This window comes from Pelobates fuscus, chromosome 6, assembly GCF_036172605.1.
Source record: "Pelobates fuscus isolate aPelFus1 chromosome 6, aPelFus1.pri, whole genome shotgun sequence".
NCBI lineage: Eukaryota > Metazoa > Chordata > Amphibia > Anura > Pelobatidae > Pelobates > Pelobates fuscus.
In genome coordinates this window covers 239,337,114-239,362,559 of record NC_086322.1, presented here as the reverse complement: position 1 = coordinate 239,362,559, position 25,446 = coordinate 239,337,114, and positions in this window count along the sequence as shown.

Below are 25,446 nucleotides of genomic sequence, written 5' to 3'. Positions count from 1 at the left end.
TCGAATCTTCGAACGGGAATTAGTCTCCGGCTGCAATGGCGAAGTCCCGTTCAAACGTGTGTTCGAATCTTCGAACGGGAATTAGTCTCCGGCTGCAGTGGCGAAGTCCCGTTCAAACGTGTGTTCGAATCTTCGAACGGGAATTAGTCTCCGGCTGCAATGGCGAAGTCCCGTTCAAATGTGTGTTCGAATCTTCGAACGGGAATTAGTCTCCGGCTGCAATTGCGCACTCCCGTTCAAACGTGTGTTCGAATCTTCGAACGGGAATTAGTCTCCGGCTGCAATGGCGAAGTCCCGTTCAAACGTGTGTTCGAATCTTCGAACGGGAATTAGTCTCCGGCTGCAATGGCGAAGTCCCGTTCAAACGTGCGTTCGAATCTTCGAACGGGAATTAGTCTCCGGCTGCAATGGCGAAGTCCCGTTCAAACGTGTGTTCGAATATTCGAACGGGAATTAGTCTCCGGCTACAATGGCGAAGTCCCGTTCAAACGTGTGTTCGAATCTTCGAACGGGAATTAGTCTCCGGCTGAAATGGCGAAGTCCCGTTCAAACGTGTGTTCGAATATTCGAACGGGAATTAGTCTCCGGCTACAATGGCAAAGTCCCGTTCAAACGTGTGTTCGAATCTTCGAACGGGATTTAGTCTCCGGCTGCAGTGGCGAAGTCCCGTTCAAACGTGTGTTCGAATCTTCGAACGGGAATTAGTCTCAGGCTGCAATGGCGAAGTCCCGTTCAAACGTGTGTTCGAATCTTCGAATGGGAATTAGTCTCCGGCTGAAATGGCGAAGTCCCGTTCAAACGTGTGGTCGAATCTTCGAACGGGAATTAGTCTCCGGCTGCAATGGCGAAGTCCCGTTCAAACGTGTGTTCGAATCTTCGAACGGGAATTAGTCTCTAGCTGCAATGGCGAAGTCCCGTTCAAACGTGTGTTCGAATCTTCGAACGGGAATTAGTCTCCGGCTGCAATGGCGAAGTCCCGTTCAAACGTGTGTTCGAATCTTCGAACGGGAATTATTCTCCGGCTGCAATGGCGAAGTCCATTCAAACTTGTGTTCGAATCTTCGAACGGGAATTAGTCTCCGGCTGCAGTGGCGAAGTCCCGTTCAAACGTGTGTTCGAATCTTCGAACGGGAATTAGTCTCTAGCTGCAATGGCGAAGTCCCGTTCAAACGTGTGTTCGAATCTTCGAACGGGAATTAGTCTCCGGCTGCAATGGCGAAGTCCCGTTCAAACGTGTGTTCGAATCTTCGAACGGGAATTAGTCTCCGGCTGCAATGGCGAAGTCCTGTTCAAACGTGTGTTCGAATCTTCGAACGGGAATTAGTCTCCGGCTGCAATGGCGAAGTCTCCGGCTGCAATGGCGAAGTCCCGTTCAAACGTGTGTTCGAATCTTCGAACGGGAATTAGTCTCCGGCTGCAATGGCGAAGTCCCGTTCAAACGTGCGTTCGAATCTTCGAACGGGAATTAGTCTCCGGCTGCAATGGCGAAGTCCCGTTCAAACGTGTGTTCGAATATTCGAACGGGAATTAGTCTCCGGCTACAATGGCGAAGTCCCGTTCAAACGTGTGTTCGAATCTTCGAACGGGAATTAGTCTCCGGCTGAAATGGCGAAGTCCCGTTCAAACGTGTGTTCGAATATTCGAACGGGAATTAGTCTCCGGCTACAATGGCAAAGTCCCGTTCAAACGTGTGTTCGAATCTTCGAACGGGATTTAGTCTCCGGCTGCAGTGGCGAAGTCCCGTTCAAACGTGTGTTCGAATCTTCGAACGGGAATTAGTCTCAGGCTGCAATGGCGAAGTCCCGTTCAAACGTGTGTTCGAATCTTCGAATGGGAATTAGTCTCCGGCTGAAATGGCGAAGTCCCGTTCAAACGTGTGGTCGAATCTTCGAACGGGAATTAGTCTCCGGCTGCAATGGCGAAGTCCCGTTCAAACGTGTGTTCGAATCTTCGAACGGGAATTAGTCTCTAGCTGCAATGGCGAAGTCCCGTTCAAACGTGTGTTCGAATCTTCGAACGGGAATTAGTCTCCGGCTGCAATGGCGAAGTCCCGTTCAAACGTGTGTTCGAATCTTCGAACGGGAATTATTCTCCGGCTGCAATGGCGAAGTCCATTCAAACTTGTGTTCGAATCTTCGAACGGGAATTAGTCTCCGGCTGCAGTGGCGAAGTCCCGTTCAAACGTGTGTTCCAATCTTCGAACGGGAATTAGTCTCTAGCTGCAATGGCGAAGTCCCGTTCAAACGTGTGTTCGAATCTTCGAACGGGAATTAGTCTCCGGCTGCAATGGCGAAGTCCTGTTCAAACGTGTGTTCGAATCTTCGAACGGGAATTAGTCTCCGGCTGCAATGGCGAAGTCTCCGGCTGCAATGGCGAAGTCCCGTTCAAACGTGTGTTCGAATCTTCGAACGGGAATTAGTCTCCGGCTGCAGTGGCGAAGTCCCGTTCAAACGTGTGTTCGAATCTTCGAACGGGAATTAGTCTCCGGCTGCAGTGGCGAAGTCCCGTTCAAACGTGTGTTCGAATCTTCGAACGGGAATTAGTCTCCGGCTGCAGTGGCGAAGTCCCGTTCAAACGTGTGTTCGAATCTTCGAACGGGAATTAGTCTCCGGCTGCAGTGGCGAAGTCCCGTTCAAACGTGTGCTCGAATCTTCGAATGGGAATTAGTCTCCGGCTGCAATGGCGAAGTCCCGTTCAAACGTGTGTTCGAATCTTCGAACGGGAATTAGTCTCCGGCTGCAATTGCGAACTCCCGTTCAAACGTGTGTTCGAATCTTCGAACGGGAATTAGTCTCCGGATGCAATGGCGAAGTCCCGTTCAAACGTGTGTTCGAATCTTCGAACGGGAATTAGTGTCCGGATGCAATGGCGTAGTCCCGTTCAAACGTGTGTTCGAATCTTCGAACGGGAATTAGTCTCCGGCTGCAATGGCGAAGTCCCGTTCAAACGTGTGTTCGAATCTTCGAACGGGAATTAGTCTCTGGCTGCAATGGCGAAGTCCCGTTCAAACGTGTGTTCGAATCTTCGAACGGGAATTAGTCTCCGGCTGCAATGGCGAAGTCCTGTTCAAACGTGTGTTCGAATCTTCGAACGGGAATTAGTCTCCGGCTGCAATGGCGAAGTCTCCGGCTGCAATGGCGAAGTCCCGTTCAAACGTGTGTTCGAATCTTCGAACGGGAATTAGTCTCCGGCTGCAGTGGCGAAGTCCCGTTCAAACGTGTGTTCGAATCTTCGAACGGGAATTAGTCTCCGGCTGCAATGGCGAAGTCCCGTTCAAACGTGTGTTCGAATCTTCGAACGGGAATTAGTCTCCGGCTGCAGTGGCGAAGTCCCGTTCAAACGTGTGTTCGAATCTTCGAACGGGAATTAGTCTCCGGCTGCAGTGGCGAAGTCCCGTTCAAACGTGTGCTCGAATCTTCGAACGGGAATTAGTCTCCGGCTGCAATGGCGAAGTCCCGTTCAAACGTGTGTTCGAATCTTCGAACGGGAATTAGTCTCCGGCTGCAATTGCGAACTCCCGTTCAAACGTGTGTTCGAATCTTCGAACGGGAATTAGTCTCCGGATGCAATGGCGAAGTCCCGTTCAAACGTGTGTTCGAATCTTCGAACGGGAATTAGTCTCCGGATGCAATGGCGTAGTCCCGTTCAAACGTGTGTTCGAATCTTCGAACGGGAAATAGTCTCCGGCTGCAATGGCGAAGTCCCGTTCAAACGTGTGTTCGAATCTTCGAACGGGAATTAGTCTCCGGCTGCAATGGCGAAGTCCCGTTCAAACGTGTGTTCGAATCTTCGAACGGGAATTAGTCTCCGGCTGCAGTGGCGAAGTGCCGTTCAAACGTGTGTTCGAATCTTCGAACGGGAATTAGTCTCCGGCTGCAGTGGCGAAGTCCCGTTCAAACGTGTGTTCGAATCTTCGAACGGGAATTAGTCTCCGGCTGCAATGGCGAAGTCCCGTTCAAATGTGTGTTCGAATCTTCGAACGGGAATTAGTCTCCGGTTTCAGTGGCGAAGCCCCGTTCAAATGTGTGTTCGAATCTTCGAACGGGAATTAGTCTCCGGCTGCAATGGCGAAGTCCCGTTCAAACGTGTGTTCGAATCTTCGAACGGGAATTTGTCTCCGGCTGCAATGGCGAAGTCCCGTTCAAACGTGTGTTCGAATCTTCGAACGGGAATTAGTCTCCGGCTGCAATGGCGAAGTCCCGTTCAAACGTGTGTTCGAATCTTCGAACGGGAATTAGTCTCCGGCTGCAGTGGCGAAGTCCCGTTCAAACGTGTGTTCGAATCTTCGAACGGGAATTAGTCTCCGGCTGCAATGGCGAAGTCCCGTTCAAATGTGTGTTCGAATCTTCGAACGGGAATTAGTCTCCGGCTGCAATTGCGCACTCCCGTTCAAACGTGTGTTCGAATCTTCGAACGGGAATTAGTCTCCGGCTGCAATGGCGAAGTCCCGTTCAAACGTGTGTTCGAATCTTCGAACGGGAATTAGTCTCCGGCTGCAATGGCGAAGTCCCGTTCAAACGTGCGTTCGAATCTTCGAACGGGAATTAGTCTCCGGCTGCAATGGCGAAGTCCCGTTCAAACGTGTGTTCGAATATTCGAACGGGAATTAGTCTCCGGCTACAATGGCGAAGTCCCGTTCAAACGTGTGTTCGAATCTTCGAACGGGAATTAGTCTCCGGCTGCAATGGCGAAGTCCCGTTCAAACGTGTGTTCGAATATTCGAACGGGAATTAGTCTCCGGCTACAATGGCAAAGTCCCGTTCAAACGTGTGTTCGAATCTTCGAACGGGATTTAGTCTCCGGCTGCAGTGGCGAAGTCCCGTTCAAACGTGTGTTCGAATCTTCGAACGGGAATTAGTCTCAGGCTGCAATGGCGAAGTCCCGTTTAAACGTGTGTTCGAATCTTCGAATGGGAATTAGTCTCCGGCTGAAATAGCGAAGTCCCGTTCAAACGTGTGGTCGAATCTTCGAACGGGAATTAGTCTCCGGCTGCAATGGCGAAGTCCCGTTCAAACGTGTGTTCGAATCTTCGAACGGGAATTAGTCTCTAGCTGCAATGGCGAAGTCCCGTTCAAACGTGTGTTCGAATCTTCGAACGGGAATTATTCTCCGGCTGCAATGGCGAAGTCCATTCAAACTTGTGTTCGAATCTTCGAACGGGAATTAGTCTCCGGCTGCAATGGCGAAGTCTCCGGCTGCAATGGCGAAGTCCCGTTCAAACGTGTGTTCGAATCTTCGAACGGGAATTAGTCTCCGGCTGCAGTGGCGAAGTCCCGTATAAACGTGTGTTCGAATCTTCGAACGGGAATTAGTCTCCGGCTGCAGTGGCGAAGTCCCGTTCAAACGTGTGTTCGAATCTTCGAACGGGAATTAGTCTCCGGCTGCAGTGGCGAAGTCCCAATCAAACGTGTGTTCGAATCTTCGAACGGGAATTAGTCTCCGGCTGCAGTGGCGAAGTCCCGTTCAAACGTGTGCTCGAATCTTCGAATGGGAATTAGTCTCCGGCTGCAATGGCGAAGTCCCGTTCAAACGTGTGTTCGAATCTTCGAACGGGAATTAGTTTCCGGCTGCAATTGCGAACTCCCGTTCAAACGTGTGTTCGAATCTTCGAACGGGAATTAGTCTCCGGATGCAATGGCGAAGTCCCGTTCAAACGTGTGTTCGAATCTTCGAACGGGAATTAGTCTCCGGCTGCAATGGCGAAGTCCCGTTCAAACGTGTGTTCGAATCTTCGAACGGGAATTAGTCTCCGGCTGCAATGGCGAAGTCCCGTTCAAACGTGCGTTCGAATCTTCGAACGGGAATTAGTCTCCGGCTGCAATGGCGAAGTCCCGTTCAAACGTGTGTTCGAATATTCGAACGGGAATTAGTCTCCGGCTACAATGGCGAAGTCCCGTTCAAACGTGTGTTCGAATCTTCGAACGGGAATTAGTCTCCGGCTGCAATGGCGAAGTCCCGTTCAAACGTGTGTTCGAATATTCGAACGGGAATTAGTCTCCGGCTACAATGGCAAAGTCCCGTTCAAACGTGTGTTCGAATCTTCGAACGGGATTTAGTCTCCGGCTGCAGTGGCGAAGTCCCGTTCAAACGTGTGTTCGAATCTTCGAACGGGAATTAGTCTCAGGCTGCAATGGCGAAGTCCCGTTTAAACGTGTGTTCGAATCTTCGAATGGGAATTAGTCTCCGGCTGAAATAGCGAAGTCCCGTTCAAACGTGTGGTCGAATCTTCGAACGGGAATTAGTCTCCGGCTGCAATGGCGAAGTCCCGTTCAAACGTGTGTTCGAATCTTCGAACGGGAATTAGTCTCTAGCTGCAATGGCGAAGTCCCGTTCAAACGTGTGTTCGAATCTTCGAACGGGAATTATTCTCCGGCTGCAATGGCGAAGTCCATTCAAACTTGTGTTCGAATCTTCGAACGGGAATTAGTCTCCGGCTGCAGTGGCGAAGTCCCGTTCAAACGTGTGTTCGAATCTTCGAACGGGAATTAGTCTCTAGCTGCAATGGCGAAGTCCCGTTCAAACGTGTGTTCGAATCTTCGAACGGGAATTAGTCTCCGGCTGCAATGGCGAAGTCCCGTTCAAACGTGTGTTCGAATCTTCGAACGGGAATTAGTCTCCGGCTGCAATGGCGAAGTCCTGTTCAAACGTGTGTTCGAATCTTCGAACGGGAATTAGTCTCCGGCTGCAATGGCGAAGTCTCCGGCTGCAATGGCGAAGTCCCGTTCAAACGTGTGTTCGAATCTTCGAACGGGAATTAGTCTCCGGCTGCAGTGGCGAAGTCCCGTATAAACGTGTGTTCGAATCTTCGAACGGGAATTAGTCTCCGGCTGCAGTGGCGAAGTCCCGTTCAAACGTGTGTTCGAATCTTCGAACGGGAATTAGTCTCCGGCTGCAGTGGCGAAGTCCCAATCAAACGTGTGTTCGAATCTTCGAACGGGAATTAGTCTCCGGCTGCAGTGGCGAAGTCCCGTTCAAACGTGTGCTCGAATCTTCGAATGGGAATTAGTCTCCGGCTGCAATGGCGAAGTCCCGTTCAAACGTGTGTTCGAATCTTCGAACGGGAATTAGTTTCCGGCTGCAATTGCGAACTCCCGTTCAAACGTGTGTTCGAATCTTCGAACGGGAATTAGTCTCCGGATGCAATGGCGAAGTCCCGTTCAAACGTGTGTTCGAATCTTCGAACGGGAATTAGTCTCCGGATGCAATGGCGTAGTCCCGTTCAAACGTGTGTTCGAATCTTCGAACGGGAATTAGTCTCCGGCTGCAATGGCGAAGTCCCGTTCAAACGTGTGTTCGAATCTTCGAACGGGAATTAGTCTCTGGCTGCAATGGCGAAGTCCCGTTCAAACGTGTGTTCGAATCTTCGAACGGGAATTAGTCTCCGGCTGCAATGGCGAAGTCCTGTTCAAACGTGTGTTCGAATCTTCGAACGGGAATTAGTCTCCGGCTGCAATGGCGAAGTCTCCGGCTGCAATGGCGAAGTCCCGTTCAAACGTGTGTTCGAATCTTCGAACGGGAATTAGTCTCCGGCTGCAGTGGCGAAGTCCCGTTCAAACGTGTGTTCGAATCTTCGAACGGGAATTAGTCTCCGGCTGCAATGGCGAAGTCCCGTTCAAACGTGTGTTCGAATCTTCGAACGGGAATTAGTCTCCGGCTGCAGTGGCGAAGTCCCGTTCAAACGTGTGTTCGAATCTTCGAACGGGAATTAGTCTCCGGCTGCAGTGGCGAAGTCCCGTTCAAACGTGTGCTCGAATCTTCGAACGGGAATTAGTCTCCGGCTACAATGGCGAAGTCCCGTTCAAACGTGTGTTCGAATCTTCGAACGGGAATTAGTCTCCGGCTGCAATTGCGAACTCCCGTTCAAACGTGTGTTCGAATCTTCGAACGGGAATTAGTCTCCGGATGCAATGGCGAAGTCCCGTTCAAACGTGTGTTCGAATCTTCGAACGGGAATTAGTCTCCGGATGCAATGGCGTAGTCCCGTTCAAACGTGTGTTCGAATCTTCGAACGGGAATTAGTCTCCGGCTGCAATGGCGAAGTCCCGTTCAAACGTGTGTTCGAATCTTCGAACGGGAATTAGTCTCCGGCTGCAGTGGCGAAGTCCCGTTCAAACGTGTGTTCGAATCTTCGAACGGGAATTAGTCTCCGGCTGCAGTGGCGAAGTCCCGTTCAAACGTGTGTTCGAATCTTCGAACGGGAATTAGTCTCCGGCTGCAATGGCGAAGTCCCGTTCAAATGTGTGTTCGAATCTTCGAACGGGAATTAGTCTCCGGTTTCAGTGGCGAAGCCCCGTTCAAATGTGTGTTCGAATCTTCGAACGGGAATTAGTCTCCGGCTGCAATGGCGAAGTCCCGTTCAAACGTGTGTTCGAATCTTCGAACGGGAATTAGTCTCCGGCTGCAATGGCGAAGTCCCGTTCAAACGTGTGTTCGAATCTTCGAACGGGAATTAGTCTCCGGCTGCAATGGCGAAGTCCCGTTCAAACGTGTGTTCGAATCTTCGAACGGGAATTAGTCTCCGGCTGCAGTGGCGAAGTCCCGTTCAAACGTGTGTTCGAATCTTCGAACGGGAATTAGTCTCCGGCTGCAATGGCGAAGTCCCGTTCAAATGTGTGTTCGAATCTTCGAACGGGAATTAGTCTCCGGCTGCAATTGCGCACTCCCGTTCAAACGTGTGTTCGAATCTTCGAACGGGAATTAGTCTCCGGCTGCAATGGCGAAGTCCCGTTCAAACGTGTGTTCGAATCTTCGAACGGGAATTAGTCTCCGGCTGCAATGGCGAAGTCCCGTTCAAACGTGCGTTCGAATCTTCGAACGGGAATTAGTCTCCGGCTGCAATGGCGAAGTCCCGTTCAAACGTGTGTTCGAATATTCGAACGGGAATTAGTCTCCGGTTACAATGGCGAAGTCCCGTTCAAACGTGTGTTCGAATCTTCGAACGGGAATTAGTCTCCGGCTGCAATGGCGAAGTCCCGTTCAAACGTGTGTTCGAATATTCGAACGGGAATTAGTCTCCGGCTACAATGGCAAAGTCCCGTTCAAACGTGTGTTCGAATCTTCGAACGGGATTTAGTCTCCGGCTGCAGTGGCGAAGTCCCGTTCAAACGTGTGTTCGAATCTTCGAACGGGAATTAGTCTCAGGCTGCAATGGCGAAGTCCCGTTCAAACGTGTGTTCGAATCTTCGAATGGGAATTAGTCTCCGGCTGAAATGGCGAAGTCCCGTTCAAACGTGTGGTCGAATCTTCGAACGGGAATTAGTCTCCGGCTGCAATGGCGAAGTCCCGTTCAAACGTGTGTTCGAATCTTCGAACGGGAATTAGTCTCTAGCTGCAATGGCGAAGTCCCGTTCAAACGTGTGTTCGAATCTTCGAACGGGAATTAGTCTCCGGCTGCAATGGCGAAGTCCCGTTCAAACGTGTGTTCGAATCTTCGAACGGGAATTATTCTCCGGCTGCAATGGCGAAGTCCATTCAAACTTGTGTTCGAATCTTCGAACGGGAATTAGTCTCCGGCTGCAGTGGCGAAGTCCCGTTTAAACGTGTGTTCGAATCTTCGAACGGGAATTAGTCTCTAGCTGCAATGACGAAGTCCCGTTCAAACGTGTGTTCGAATCTTCGAACGGGAATTAGTCTCCGGCTGCAATGGCGAAGTCCCGTTCAAACGTGTGTTCGAATCTTCGAACGGGAATTAGTCTCCGGCTGCAATGGCGAAGTCCTGTTCAAACGTGTGTTCGAATCTTCGAACGGGAATTAGTCTCCGGCTGCAATGGCGAAGTCTCCGGCTGCAATGGCGAAGTCCCGTTCAAACGTGTGTTCGAATCTTCGAACGGGAATTAGTCTCCGGCTGCAGTGGCGAAGTCCCGTTCAAACGTGTGTTCGAATCTTCGAACGGGAATTAGTCTCCAGCTGCAGTGGCGAAGTCCCGTTCAAACGTGTGTTCGAATCTTCGAACGGGAATTAGTCTCCGGCTGCAGTGGCGAAGTCCCGTTCAAACGTGTGTTCGAATCTTCGAACGGGAATTAGTCTCCGGCTGCAGTGGCGAAGTCCCGTTCAAACGTGTGCTCGAATCTTCGAATGGGAATTAGTCTCCGGCTGCAATGGCGAAGTCCCGTTCAAACGTGTGTTCGAATCTTCGAACGGGAATTAGTCTCCGGCTGCAATTGCGAACTCCCGTTCAAACGTGTGTTCGAATCTTCGAACGGGAATTAGTCTCCGGATGCAATGGCGAAGTCCCGTTCAAACGTGTGTTCGAATCTTCGAACGGGAATTAGTCTCCGGATGCAATGGCGTAGTCCCGTTCAAACGTGTGTTCGAATCTTCGAACGGGAATTAGTCTCCGGCTGCAATGGCGAAGTCCCGTTCAAACGTGTGTTCGAATCTTCGAACGGGAATTAGTCTCTGGCTGCAATGGCGAAGTCCCGTTCAAACGTGTGTTCGAATCTTCGAACGGGAATTAGTCTCCGGCTGCAATGGCGAAGTCCTGTTCAAACGTGTGTTCGAATTTTCGAACGGGAATTAGTCTCCGGCTGCAATGGCGAAGTCTCCGGCTGCAATGGCGAAGTCCCGTTCAAACGTGTGTTCGAATCTTCGAACGGGAATTAGTCTCCGGCTGCAGTGGCGAAGTCCCGTTCAAACGTGTGTTCGAATCTTCGAACGGGAATTAGTCTCCGGCTGCAATGGCGAAGTCCCGTTCAAACGTGTGTTCGAATCTTCGAACGGGAATTAGTCTCCGGCTGCAGTGGCGAAGTCCCGTTCAAACGTGTGTTCGAATCTTCGAACGGGAATTAGTCTCCGGCTGCAGTGGCGAAGTCCCGTTCAAACGTGTGCTCGAATCTTCGAACGGGAATTAGTCTCCGGCTGCAATGGCGAAGTCCCGTTCAAACGTGTGTTCGAATCTTCGAACGGGAATTAGTCTCCGGCTGCAATTTCGAACTCCCGTTCAAACGTGTGTTCGAATCTTCGAACGGGAATTAGTCTCCGGATGCAATGGCGAAGTCCCGTTCAAACGTGTGTTCGAATCTTCGAACGGGAATTAGTCTCCGGATGCAATGGCGTAGTCCCGTTCAAACGTGTGTTCGAATCTTCGAACGGGAAATAGTCTCCGGCTGCAATGGCGAAGTCCCGTTCAAACGTGTGTTCGAATCTTCGAACGGGAATTAGTCTCCGGCTGCAATGGCGAAGTCCCGTTCAAACGTGTGTTCGAATCTTCGAACGGGAATTAGTCTCCGGCTGCAGTGGCGAAGTCCCGTTCAAACGTGTGTTCGAATCTTCGAACGGGAATTAGTCTCCGGTTGCAGTGGCGAAGTCCCGTTCAAACGTGTGTTCGAATCTTCGAACGGGAATTAGTCTCCGGCTGCAATGGCGAAGTCCCGTTCAAATGTGTGTTCGAATCTTCGAACGGGAATTAGTCTCCGGTTTCAGTGGCGAAGCCCCGTTCAAATGTGTGTTCGAATCTTCGAACGGGAATTAGTCTCCGGCTGCAATGGCGAAGTCCCGTTCAAACGTGTGTTCGAATCTTCGAACGGGAATTAGTCTCCGGCTGCAATGGCGAAGTCCCGTTCAAACGTGTGTTCGAATCTTCGAACGGGAATTAGTCTCCGGCTGCAATGGCGAAGTCCCGTTCAAACGTGTGTTCGAATCTTCGAACGGGAATTAGTCTCCGGCTGCAGTGGCGAAGTCCCGTTCAAACGTGTGTTCGAATCTTCAAACGGGAATTAGTCTCCGGCTGCAATGGCGAAGTCCCGTTCAAATGTGTGTTCGAATCTTCGAACGGGAATTAGTCTCCGGCTGCAATTGCGCACTCCCGTTCAAACGTGTGTTCGAATCTTCGAACGGGAATTAGTCTCCGGCTGCAATGGCGAAGTCCCGTTCAAACGTGTGTTCGAATCTTCGAACGGGAATTAGTCTCCGGCTGCAATGGCGAAGTCCCGTTCAAACGTGCGTTCGAATCTTCGAACGGGAATTAGTCTCCGGCTGCAATGGCGAAGTCCCGTTCAAACGTGTGTTCGAATATTCGAACGGGAATTAGTCTCCGGCTACAATGGCGAAGTCCCGTTCAAACGTGTGTTCGAATCTTCGAACGGGAATTAGTCTCCGGCTGCAATGGCGAAGTCCCGTTCAAACGTGTGTTCGAATATTCGAACGGGAATTAGTCTCCGGCTACAATGGCAAAGTCCCGTTCAAACGTGTGTTCGAATCTTCGAACGGGATTTAGTCTCCGGCTGCAGTGGCGAAGTCCCGTTCAAACGTGTGTTCGAATCTTCGAACGGGAATTAGTCTCAGGCTGCAATGGCGAAGTCCCGTTCAAACGTGTGTTCGAATCTTCGAATGGGAATTAGTCTCCGGCTGAAATGGCGAAGTCCCGTTCAAACGTGTGGTCGAATCTTCGAACGGGAATTAGTCTCCGGCTGCAATGGCGAAGTCCCGTTCAAACGTGTGTTCGAATCTTCGAACGGGAATTAGTCTCTAGCTGCAATGGCGAAGTCCCGTTCAAACGTGTGTTCGAATCTTCGAACGGGAATTATTCTCCGGCTGCAATGGCGAAGTCCATTCAAACTTGTGTTCGAATCTTCGAACGGGAATTAGTCTCCGGCTGCAGTGGCGAAGTCCCGTTCAAACGTGTGTTCGAATCTTCGAACGGGAATTAGTCTCTAGCTGCAATGGCGAAGTCCCGTTCAAACGTGTGTTCGAATCTTCGAACGGGAATTAGTCTCCGGCTGCAATGGCGAAGTCCCGTTCAAACGTGTGTTCGAATCTTCGAATGGGAATTAGTCTCCGGCTGCAATGGCGAAGTCCTGTTCAAACGTGTGTTCGAATCTTCGAACGGGAATTAGTCTCCGGCTGCAATGGCGAAGTCTCCGGCTGCAATGGCGAAGTCCCGTTCAAACGTGTGTTCGAATCTTCGAACGGGAATTAGTCTCCGGCTGCAGTGGCGAAGTCCCGTTCAAACGTGTGTTCGAATCTTCGAACGGGAATTAGTCTCCGGCTGCAGTGGCGAAGTCCCGTTCAAACGTGTGTTCGAATCTTCGAACGGGAATTAGTCTCCGGCTGCAGTGGCGAAGTCCCGTTCAAACGTGTGTTCGAATCTTCGAACGGGAATTAGTCTCCGGCTGCAGTGGCGAAGTCCCGTTCAAACGTGTGCTCGAATCTTCGAATGGGAATTAGTCTCCGGCTGCAATGGCGAAGTCCCGTTCAAACGTGTGTTCGAATCTTCGAACGGGAATTAGTCTCCGGCTGCAATTGCGAACTCCCGTTCAAACGTGTGTTCGAATCTTCGAACGGGAATTAGTCTCCGGATGCAATGGCGAAGTCCCGTTCAAACGTGTGTTCGAATCTTCGAACGGGAATTAGTCTCCGGATGCAATGGCGTAGTCCCGTTCAAACGTGTGTTCGAATCTTCGAACGGGAATTAGTCTCCGGCTGCAATGGCGAAGTCCCGTTCAAACGTGTGTTCGAATCTTCGAACGGGAATTAGTCTCTGGCTGCAATGGCGAAGTCCCGTTCAAACGTGTGTTCGAATCTTCGAACGGGAATTAGTCTCCGGCTGCAATGGCGAAGTCCTGTTCAAACGTGTGTTCGAATCTTCGAACGGGAATTAGTCTCCGGCTGCAATGGCGAAGTCTCCGGCTGCAATGGCGAAGTCCCGTTCAAACGTGTGTTCGAATCTTCGAACGGGAATTAGTCTCCGGCTGCAGTGGCGAAGTCCCGTTCAAACGTGTGTTCGAATCTTCGAACGGGAATTAGTCTCCGGCTGCAATGGCGAAGTCCCGTTCAAACGTGTGTTCGAATCTTCGAACGGGAATTAGTCTCCGGCTGCAGTGGCGAAGTCCCGTTCAAACGTGTGCTCGAATCTTCGAACGGGAATTAGTCTCCGGCTGCAGTGGCGAAGTCCCGTTCAAACGTGTGCTCGAATCTTCGAACGAGAATTAGTCTCCGGCTGCAATGGCGAAGTCCCGTTCAAACGTGTGTTCGAATCTTCGAACGGGAATTAGTCTCCGGATGCAATGGCGAAGTCCCGTTCAAACGTGTGTTCGAATCTTCGAACGGGAATTAGTCTCCGGATGCAATGGCGAAGTCCCGTTCAAACGTGTGTTCGAATCTTCGAACGGGAATTAGTCTCCGGATGCAATGGCGTAGTCCCGTTCAAACGTGTGTTCGAATCTTCGAACGGGAATTAGTCTCCGGCTGCAATGGCGAAGTCCCGTTCAAACGTGTGTTCGAATCTTCGAACGGGAATTAGTCTCCGGCTGCAATGGCGAAGTCCCGTTCAAACGTGTGTTCGAATCTTCGAACGGGAATTAGTCTCCGGCTGCAGTGGCGAAGTCCCGTTCAAACGTGTGTTCGAATCTTCGAACGGGAATTAGTCTCCGGCTGCAATGGCGAAGTCCCGTTCAAATGTGTGTTCGAATCTTCGAACGGGAATTAGTCTCCGGTTTCAGTGGCGAAGCCCCGTTCAAATGTGTGTTCGAATCTTCGAACGGGAATTAGTCTCCGGTTTCAGTGGCGAAGCCCCGTTCAAATGTGTGTTCGAATCTTCGAACGGGAATTAGTCTCCGGCTGCAATGGCGAAGTCCCGTTCAAACGTGTGTTCGAATCTTCGAACGGGAATTAGTCTCCGGCTGCAATGGCGAAGTCCCGTTCAAACGTGTGTTCGAATCTTCGAACGGGAATTAGTCTCCGGCTGCAATGGCGAAGTCCCGTTCAAACGTGTGTTCGAATCTTCGAACGGGAATTAGTCTCCGCTGCAGTGGCGAAGTCCCGTTCAAACGTGTGTTCGAATCTTCGAACGGGAATTAGTCTCCGGCTGCAATGGCGAAGTCCCGTTCAAATGTGTGTTCGAATCTTCGAACGGGAATTAGTCTCCGGCTGCAATTGCGCACTCCCGTTCAAACGTGTGTTCGAATCTTCGAACGGGAATTAGTCTCCGGCTGCAATGGCGAAGTCCCGTTCAAACGTGTGTTCGAATCTTCGAACGGGAATTAGTCTCCGGCTGCAATGGCGAAGTCCCGTTCAAACGTGCGTTCGAATCTTCGAACGGGAATTAGTCTCCGGCTGCAATGGCGAAGTCCCGTTCAAACGTGTGTTCGAATATTCGAACGGGAATTAGTCTCCGGCTACAATGGCGAAGTCCCGTTCAAACGTGTGTTCGAATCTTCGAACGGGAATTAGTCTCCGGCTGCAATGGCGAAGTCCCGTTCAAACGTGTGTTCGAATATTCGAACGGGAATTAGTCTCCGGCTACAATGGCAAAGTCCCGTTCAAACGTGTGTTCGAATCTTCGAACGGGATTTAGTCTCCGGCTGCAGTGGCGAAGTCCCGTTCAAACGTGTGTTCGAATCTTCGAACGGGAATTAGTCTCAGGCTGCAATGGCGAAGTCCCGTTCAAACGTGTGGTCGAATCTTCGAACGGGAATTAGTCTCCGGCTGCAATGGCGAAGTCCCGTTCAAACGTGTGTTCGAATCTTCGAACGGGAATTAGTCTCTAGCTGCAATGGCGAAGTCCCGTTCAAACGTGTGTTCGAATCTTCGAACGGGAATTAGTCTCCGGCTGCAATGGCGAAGTCGCGTTCAAACGTGTGTTCGAATCTTCGAACGGGAATTAGTCTCCGGCTGCAATGGCAAAGTCCTGTTCAAACGTGTGTTCGAATCTTCGAACGGGAATTAGTCTCCGGCTGCAATGGCGAAGTCCCGTTCAAACGTGTGTTCGAATCTTCGAACGGGAATTAGTCTCTGGCTGCAATGGCGAAGTCCCGTTCAAACGTGTGTTCGAATCTTCGAACGGGAATTAGTCTCCGGCTGCAATGGCGAAGTCCCGTTCAAACGTGTGTTCGAATCTTCGAACGGGAATTAGTCTCTGGCTGCAATGGCGAAGTCCCGTTCAAACGTGTGTTCGAATCTTCGAACGGGAATTAGTCTCCGGCTGCAATGGCGAAGTCCTGTTCAAACGTGTGTTCGAATCTTCGAACGGGAATTAGTCTCCGGCTGCAATGCCGAAGTCTCCGGCTGCAATGGCGAAGTCCCGTTCAAACGTGTGTTAGAATCTTCGAACGGGAATTAGTCTCCGGCTGCAGTGGCGAAGTCCCGTTCAAACGTGTGTTCGAATCTTCGAACGGGAATTAGTCTCCGGCTGCAGTGGCGAAGTCCCGTTCAAACGTGTGTTCGAATCTTCGAACGGGAATTAGTCTCCGGCTGCAGTGGCGAAGTCCCGTTCAAACGTGTGTTCGAATCTTCGAACGGGAATTAGTCTCCGGCTGCAGTGGCGAAGTCCCGTTCAAACGTGTGCTCGAATCTTCGAACGGGAATTAGTCTCCGGCTGCAATGGCGAAGTCCCGTTCAAACGTGTGTTCGAATCTTCGAACGGGAATTAGTCTCCGGCTGCAATTGCGAACTCCCGTTCAAACGTGTGTTCGAATCTTCGAACGGGAATTAGTCTCCGGATGCAATGGCGAAGTCCCGTTCAAACGTGTGTTCGAATCTTCGAACGGGAATTAGTCTCCGGATGCAATGGCGTAGTCCCGTTCAAACGTGTGTTCGAATCTTCGAACGGGAATTAGTCTCCGGCTGCAATGGCGAAGTCCCGTTCAAACGTGTGTTCGAATCTTCGAACGGGAATTAGTCTCCGGCTGCAATGGCGAAGTCCCGTTCAAACGTGTGTTCGAATCTTCGAACGGGAATTAGTCTCCGGCTGCAGTGGCGAAGTCCCGTTCAAATGTGTGTTCGAATCTTCGAACGGGAATTAGTCTCCGGCTGCAGTGGCGAAGTCCCGTTCAAACGTGTGTTCGAATCTTCGAACGGGAATTAGTCTCCGGCTGCAATGGCGAAGTCCCGTTCAAATGTGTGTTCGAATCTTCGAACGGGAATTAGTCTCCGGTTTCAGTGGCGAAGCCCCGTTCAAATGTGTGTTTGAATCTTCGAACGGGAATTAGTCTCCGGCTGCAATGGCGAAGTCCCGTTCAAACGTGTGTTCGAATCTTCGAACGGGAATTAGTCTCCGGCTGCAATGGCGAAGTCCCGTTCAAACGTGTGTTCGAATCTTCGAACGGGAATTAGTCTCCGGCTGCAATGGCGAAGTCCCGTTCAAACGTGTGTTCGAATCTTCGAACGGGAATTAGTCTCCGGCTGCAGTGGCGAAGTCCCGTTCAAACGTGTGTTCGAATCTTCGAACGGGAATTAGTCTCCGGCTGCAATTACGCACTCCCGTTCAAACGTGTGTTCGAATCTTCGAACGGGAATTAGTCTCCGGCTGCAATGGCGAAGTCCCGTTCAAACGTGTGTTCGAATCTTCGAACGGGAATTAGTCTCCGGCTGCAATGGCGAAGTCCCGTTCAAACGTGCGTTCGAATCTTCGAACGGGAATTAGTCTCCGGCTGCAATGGCGAAGTCCCGTTCAAACGTGTGTTCGAATATTCGAACGGGAATTAGTCTCCGGCTACAATGGCGAAGTCCCGTTCAAACGTGTGTTCGAATCTTCGAACGGGAATTAGTCTCCGGCTGCAATGGCGAAGTCCCGTTCAAACGTGTGTTCGAATATTCGAACGGGAATTAGTCTCCGGCTACAATGGCAAAGTCCCGTTCAAACGTGTGTTCGAATCTTCGAACGGGATTTAGTTTCCGGCTGCAGTGGCGAAGTCCCGTTCAAACGTGTGTTCGAATCTTCGAACGGGAATTAGTCTCAGGCTGCAATGGCGAAGTCCCGTTCAAACGTGTGTTCGAATCTTCGAATGGGAATTAGTCTCCGGCTGAAATGGCGAAGTCCCGTTCAAACGTGTGGTCGAATCTTCGAACGGGAATTAGTCTCCGGCTGCAACGGCGAAGTCCCGTTCAAACGTGTGTTCGAATCTTCGAACGGGAATTAGTCTCTAGCTGCAATGGCGAAGTCCCATTCAAACGTGTGTTCGAATCTTCGAACGGGAATTAGTCTCCGGCTGCAATGGCGAAGTCCCGTTCAAACGTGTGTTCGAATCTTCGAACGGGAATTAGTCTCCGGCTGCAATGGCAAAGTCCTGTTCAAACGTGTGTTCGAATCTTCGAACGGGAATTAGTCTCCGGCTGCAATGGCGAAGTCTCCGGCTGCAATGGCGAAGTCCCGTTCAAACGTGTGTTCGAATCTTCGAACGGGAATTAGTCTCCGGCTGCAATGGCGAAGTCCCGTTCAAACGTGTGTTCGAATCTTCGAACGGGAATTAGTCTCCGGCTGCAATGGCGAAGTCCCGTTCAAACGTGTGTTCGAATCTTCGAACGGGAATTAGTCTCCGGCTGCAATGGCGAAGTCCTGTTCAAACGTGTGTTCGAATCTTCGAACGGGAATTAGTCTCCGGCTGCAATGGCGAAGTCTCCGGCTGCAATGGCGAAGTCCCGTTCAAACGTGTGTTCGAATCTTCGAACTGGAATTAGTCTCCGGCTGCAATGGCGAAGTCCCGTTCAAACGTGTGTTCGAATCTTCGAACGGGAATTAGTCTCCGGCTGCAATGGCGAAGTCCCGTTCAAACGTGTGTTCGAATCTTCGAACGGGAATTAGTCTCCGGCTGCAATGGCGAAGTCCTGTTCAAACGTGTGTTCGAATCTTCGAACGGGAATTAGTCTCCGGCTGCAATGGCGAAGTCTCCGGCTGCAATGGCGAAGTCCCGTTCAAACGTGTGTTCGAATCTTCGAACGGGAATTAGTCTCCAGCTGCAATGGCGAAGTCCCGTTCAAACGTGTGTTCGAATCTTCGAACGGGAATTAGTCTCCAGCTGCAATGGCGAAGTCCCGTTCAAACGTGTGTTCGAATCTTCGAACGGGAATTAGTCTCCGGCTGCAATGGCGAAGTCCCGTTCAAACGTGTGTTCGAATCTTCGAATGGGAATTAGTCTCCGGCTGCAATGGCGAAGTCCCGTTCAAACGTGTGTTCGAATCTTCGAACGGGAATTAGTCTCCGGCTGCAATGGCGAAGTCCGTTCAAACGTGTGTTCGAATCTTCGAACGGGAATTAGTCTCCGGCTGCAGTGGCGAAGTCCCGTTCAAACGTGTGTTCGAATCTTCGAACGGGAATTAGTCTCTAGCTGCAAAGGCGAAGTCCCGTTCAAACGTGTGCTCGAATCTTCGAACGGGAATTAGTCTCCGGCTGCAATGGCGAAGTCCCGTTCAAACGTGTGTTCGAATCTTCGAACGGGAATTAGTCTCCGGCTGCAATTGCGAACTCCCGTTCAAACGTGTGTTCGAATCTTCGAACGGGAATTAGTCTCCGGATGCAATGGCGAAGTCCCGTTCAAACGTGTGTTCGAATCTTCGAACGGGAATTAGTCTCCGGATGCAATGGCGTAGTCCCGTTCAAACGTGTGTTCGAATCTTCGAACGGGAATTAGTCTCCGGCTGCAATGGCGAAGTCCCGTTCAAACGTGTGTTCGAATCTTCGAACGGGAATTAGTCTCCGGCTGCAATGGCGAAGTCCCGTTCAAACGTGTGTTCGAATCTTCGAACGGGAATTAGTCTCCGGCTGCAGTGGCGAAGTCCCGTTCAAATGTGTGTTCGAATCTTCGAACGGGAATTAGTCTCCGGCTGCAGTGGCGAAGTCCCGTTCAAACGTGTGTTCGAATCTTCGAACGGGAATTAGTCTCCGGCTGCAATGGCGAAGTCCCGTTCAAATGTGTGTTCGAATCTTCGAACGGGAATTAGTCTCCGGTTTCAGTGGCGAAGCCCCGTTCAAATGTGTGTTTGAATCTTCGAACGGGAATTAGTCTCCGGCTGCAATGGCGAAGTCCCGTTCAAACGTGTGTTCGAATCTTCGAACGGGAATTAGTCTCCGGCTGCAATGGCGAAGTCCCGTTCAAACGTGTGTTCGAATCTTCGAACGGGAATTAGTCTCCGGCTGCAATGGCGAAGTCCCGTTCAAACGTGTGTTCGAATCTTCGAACGGGAATTAGTCTCCGGCTGCAGTGGCGAAGTCCCGTTCAAACGTGTGTTCGAATCTTCGAACGGGAATTAGTCTCCGGCTGCAATTACGCACTCCCGTTCAAACGTGTGTTCGAATCTTCGAACGGGAATTAGTCTCCGGCTGCAATGGCGAAGTCCCGTTCAAACGTGTGTTCGAATCTTCGAACGGGAATTAGTCTCCGGCTGCAATGGCGAAGTCCCGTTCAAACGTGCGTTCGAATCTTCGAACGGGAATTAGTCTCCGGCTGCAATGGCGAAGTCCCGTTCAAACGTGTGTTCGAATATTCGAACGGGAATTAGTCTCCGGCTACAATGGCGAAGTCCCGTTCAAACGTGTGTTCGAATCTTCGAACGGGAATTAGTCTCCGGCTGCAATGGCGAAGTCCCGTTCAAACGTGTGTTCGAATATTCGAACGGGAATTAGTCTCCGGCTACAATGGCAAAGTCCCGTTCAAACGTGTGTTCGAATCTTCGAACGGGATTTAGTTTCCGGCTGCAGTGGCGAAGTCCCGTTCAAACGTGTGTTCGAATCTTCGAACGGGAATTAGTCTCAGGCTGCAATGGCGAAGTCCCGTTCAAACGTGTGTTCGAATCTTCGAATGGGAATTAGTCTCCGGCTGAAATGGCGAAGTCCCGTTCAAACGTGTGGTCGAATCTTCGAACGGGAATTAGTCTCCGGCTGCAATGGCGAAGTCCCGTTCAAACGTGTGTTCGAATCTTCGAACGGGAATTAGTCTCTAGCTGCAATGGCGAAGTCCCATTCAAACGTGTGTTCGAATCTTCGAACGGGAATTAGTCTCCGGCTGCAATGGCGAAGTCCCGTTCAAACGTGTGTTCGAATCTTCGAACGGGAATTAGTCTCCGGCTGCAATGGCAACGTCCTGTTCAAACGTGTGTTCGAATCTTCGAACGGGAATTAGTCTCCGGCTGCAATGGCGAAGTCTCCGGCTGCAATGGCGAAGTCCCGTTCAAACGTGTGTTCGAATCTTCGAACGGGAATTAGTCTCCGGCTGCAATGGCGAAGTCCCGTTCAAACGTGTGTTCGAATCTTCGAACGGGAATTAGTCTCCGGCTGCAATGGCGAAGTCCCGTTCAAACGTGTGTTCGAATCTTCGAACGGGAATTAGTCTCCGGCTGCAATGGCGAAGTCCTGTTCAAACGTGTGTTCGAATCTTCGAACGGGAATTAGTCTCCGGCTGCAATGGCGAAGTCTCCGGCTGCAATGGCGAAGTCCCGTTCAAACGTGCGTTCGAATCTTCGAACGGGAATTAGTCTCCGGCTGCAATGGCGAAGTCCCGTTCAAACGTGTGTTCGAATATTCGAACGGGAATTAGTCTCCGGCTACAATGGCGAAGTCCCGTTCAAACGTGTGTTCGAATCTTCGAACGGGAATTAGTCTCCGGCTACAATGGCAAAGTCCCGTTCAAACGTGTGTTCGAATCTTCGAACGGGATTTAGTTTCCGGCTGCAGTGGCGAAGTCCCGTTCAAACGTGTGTTCGAATCTTCGAACGGGAATTAGTCTCAGGCTGCAATGGCGAAGTCCCGTTCAAACGTGTGTTCGAATCTTCGAATGGGAATTAGTCTCCGGCTGAAATGGCGAAGTCCCGTTCAAACGTGTGGTCGAATCTTCGAACGGGAATTAGTCTCCGGCTGCAATGGCGAAGTCCCGTTCAAACGTGTGTTCGAATCTTCGAACGGGAATTAGTCTCTAGCTGCAATGGCGAAGTCCCATTCAAACGTGTGTTCGAATCTTCGAACGGGAATTAGTCTCCGGCTGCAATGGCGAAGTCCCGTTCAAACGTGTGTTCGAATCTTCGAACGGGAATTAGTCTCCGGCTGCAATGGCAAAGTCCTGTTCAAACGTGTGTTCGAATCTTCGAACGGGAATTAGTCTCCGGCTGCAATGGCGAAGTCTCCGGCTGCAATGGCGAAGTCCCGTTCAAACGTGTGTTCGAATCTTCGAACGGGAATTAGTCTCCGGCTGCAATGGCGAAGTCCCGTTCAAACGTGTGTTCGAATCTTCGAACGGGAATTAGTCTCCGGCTGCAATGGCGAAGTCCCGTTCAAACGTGTGTTCGAATCTTCGAACGGGAATTAGTCTCCGGCTGCAATGGCGAAGTCCTGTTCAAACGTGTGTTCGAATCTTCGAACGGGAATTAGTCTCCGGCTGCAATGGCGAAGTCTCCGGCTGCAATGGCGAAGTCCCGTTCAAACGTGTGTTCGAATCTTCGAACTGGAATTAGTCTCCGGCTGCAATGGCGAAGTCCCGTTCAAACGTGTGTTCGAATCTTCGAACGGGAATTAGTCTCCGGCTGCAATGGCGAAGTCCCGTTCAAACGTGTGTTCGAATCTTCGAACGGGAATTAGTCTCCGGCTGCAATGGCGAAGTCCTGTTCAAACGTGTGTTCGAATCTTCGAACGGGAATTAGTCTCCGGCTGCAATGGCGAAGTCTCCGGCTGCAATGGCGAAGTCCCGTTCAAACGTGTGTTCGAATCTTCGAACGGGAATTAGTCTCCAGCTGCAATGGCGAAGTCCCGTTCAAACGTGTGTTCGAATCTTCGAACGGGAATTAGTCTCCAGCTGCAATGGCGAAGTCCCGTTCAAACGTGTGTTCGAATCTTCGAACGGGAATTAGTCTCCGGCTGCAATGGCGAAGTCCCGTTCAAACGTGTGTTCGAATCTTCGAATGGGAATTAGTCTCCGGCTGCAATGGCGAAGTCCCGTTCAAACGTGTGTTCGAATCTTCGAACGGGAATTAGTCTCCGGCTGCAATGGCGAAGTCCGTTCAAACGTGTGTTCGAATCTTCGAACGGGAATTAGTCTCCGGCTGCAGTGGCGAAGTCCCGTTCAAACGTGTGTTCGAATCTTCGAACGGGAATTAGTCTCTAGCTGCAAAGGCGAAGTCCCGTTCAAACGTGTGCTCGAATCTTCGAACGGGAATTAGTCTCCGGCTGCAATGGCGAAGTCCCGTTCAAACGTGTGTTCGAATCTTCGAACGGGAATTAGTCTCCGGCTGCAATTGCGAACTCCCGTTCAAACGTGTGTTCGAATCTTCGAACGGGAATTAGTCTCCGGATGCAATGGCGAAGTCCCGTTCAAACGTGTGTTCGAATCTTCGAACGGGAATTAGTCTCCGGATGCAATGGCGTAGTCCCGTTCAAACGTGTGTTCGAATCTTCGAACGGGAATTAGTCTCCGGCTGCAATGGCGAAGTCCCGTTCAAACGTGTGTTCGAATCTTCGAACGGGAATTAGTCTCCGGCTGCAATGGCGAAGTCCCGTTCAAACGTGTGTTCGAATCTTCGAACGGGAATTAGTCTCCGGCTGCAGTGGCGAAGTCCCGTTCAAATGTGTGTTCGAATCTTCGAACGGGAATTAGTCTCCGGCTGCAGTGGCGAAGTCCCGTTCAAACGTGTGTTCGAATCTTCGAACGGGAATTAGTCTCCGGCTGCAATGGCGAAGTCCCGTTCAAATGTGTGTTCGAATCTTCGAACGGGAATTAGTCTCCGGTTTCAGTGGCGAAGCCCCGTTCAAATGTGTGTTTGAATCTTCGAACGGGAATTAGTCTCCGGCTGCAATGGCGAAGTCCCGTTCAAACGTGTGTTCGAATCTTCGAACGGGAATTAGTCTCCGGCTGCAATGGCGAAGTCCCGTTCAAACGTGTGTTCGAATCTTCGAACGGGAATTAGTCTCCGGCTGCAATGGCGAAGTCCCGTTCAAACGTGTGTTCGAATCTTCGAACGGGAATTAGTCTCCGGCTGCAGTGGCGAAGTCCCGTTCAAACGTGTGTTCGAATCTTCGAACGGGAATTAGTCTCCGGCTGCAATTACGCACTCCCGTTCAAACGTGTGTTCGAATCTTCGAACGGGAATTAGTCTCCGGCTGCAATGGCGAAGTCCCGTTCAAACGTGTGTTCGAATCTTCGAACGGGAATTAGTCTCCGGCTGCAATGGCGAAGTCCCGTTCAAACGTGCGTTCGAATCTTCGAACGGGAATTAGTCTCCGGCTGCAATGGCGAAGTCCCGTTCAAACGTGTGTTCGAATATTCGAACGGGAATTAGTCTCCGGCTACAATGGCGAAGTCCCGTTCAAACGTGTGTTCGAATCTTCGAACGGGAATTAGTCTCCGGCTGCAATGGCGAAGTCCCGTTCAAACGTGTGTTCGAATATTCGAACGGGAATTAGTCTCCGGCTACAATGGCAAAGTCCCGTTCAAACGTGTGTTCGAATCTTCGAACGGGATTTAGTTTCCGGCTGCAGTGGCGAAGTCCCGTTCAAACGTGTGTTCGAATCTTCGAACGGGAATTAGTCTCAGGCTGCAATGGCGAAGTCCCGTTCAAACGTGTGTTCGAATCTTCGAATGGGAATTAGTCTCCGGCTGAAATGGCGAAGTCCCGTTCAAACGTGTGGTCGAATCTTCGAACGGGAATTAGTCTCCGGCTGCAATGGCGAAGTCCCGTTCAAACGTGTGTTCGAATCTTCGAACGGGAATTAGTCTCTAGCTGCAATGGCGAAGTCCCATTCAAACGTGTGTTCGAATCTTCGAACGGGAATTAGTCTCCGGCTGCAATGGCGAAGTCCCGTTCAAACGTGTGTTCGAATCTTCGAACGGGAATTAGTCTCCGGCTGCAATGGCAAAGTCCTGTTCAAACGTGTGTTCGAATCTTCGAACGGGAATTAGTCTCCGGCTGCAATGGCGAAGTCTCCGGCTGCAATGGCGAAGTCCCGTTCAAACGTGTGTTCGAATCTTCGAACGGGAATTAGTCTCCGGCTGCAATGGCGAAGTCCCGTTCAAACGTGTGTTCGAATCTTCGAACGGGAATTAGTCTCCGGCTGCAATGGCGAAGTCCCGTTCAAACGTGTGTTCGAATCTTCGAACGGGAATTAGTCTCCGGCTGCAATGGCGAAGTCCTGTTCAAACGTGTGTTCGAATCTTCGAACGGGAATTAGTCTCCGGCTGCAATGGCGAAGTCTCCGGCTGCAATGGCGAAGTCCCGTTCAAACGTGTGTTCGAATCTTCGAACTGGAATTAGTCTCCGGCTGCAATGGCGAAGTCCCGTTCAAACGTGTGTTCGAATCTTCGAACGGGAATTAGTCTCCGGCTGCAATGGCGAAGTCCCGTTCAAACGTGTGTTCGAATCTTCGAACGGGAATTAGTCTCCGGCTGCAATGGCGAAGTCCTGTTCAAACGTGTGTTCGAATCTTCGAACGGGAATTAGTCTCCGGCTGCAATGGCGAAGTCTCCGGCTGCAATGGCGAAGTCCCGTTCAAACGTGTGTTCGAATCTTCGAACGGGAATTAGTCTCCAGCTGCAATGGCGAAGTCCCGTTCAAACGTGTGTTCGAATCTTCGAACGGGAATTAGTCTCCAGCTGCAATGGCGAAGTCCCGTTCAAACGTGTGTTCGAATCTTCGAACGGGAATTAGTCTCCGGCTGCAATGGCGAAGTCCCGTTCAAACGTGTGTTCGAATCTTCGAATGGGAATTAGTCTCCGGCTGCAATGGCGAAGTCCCGTTCAAACGTGTGTTCGAATC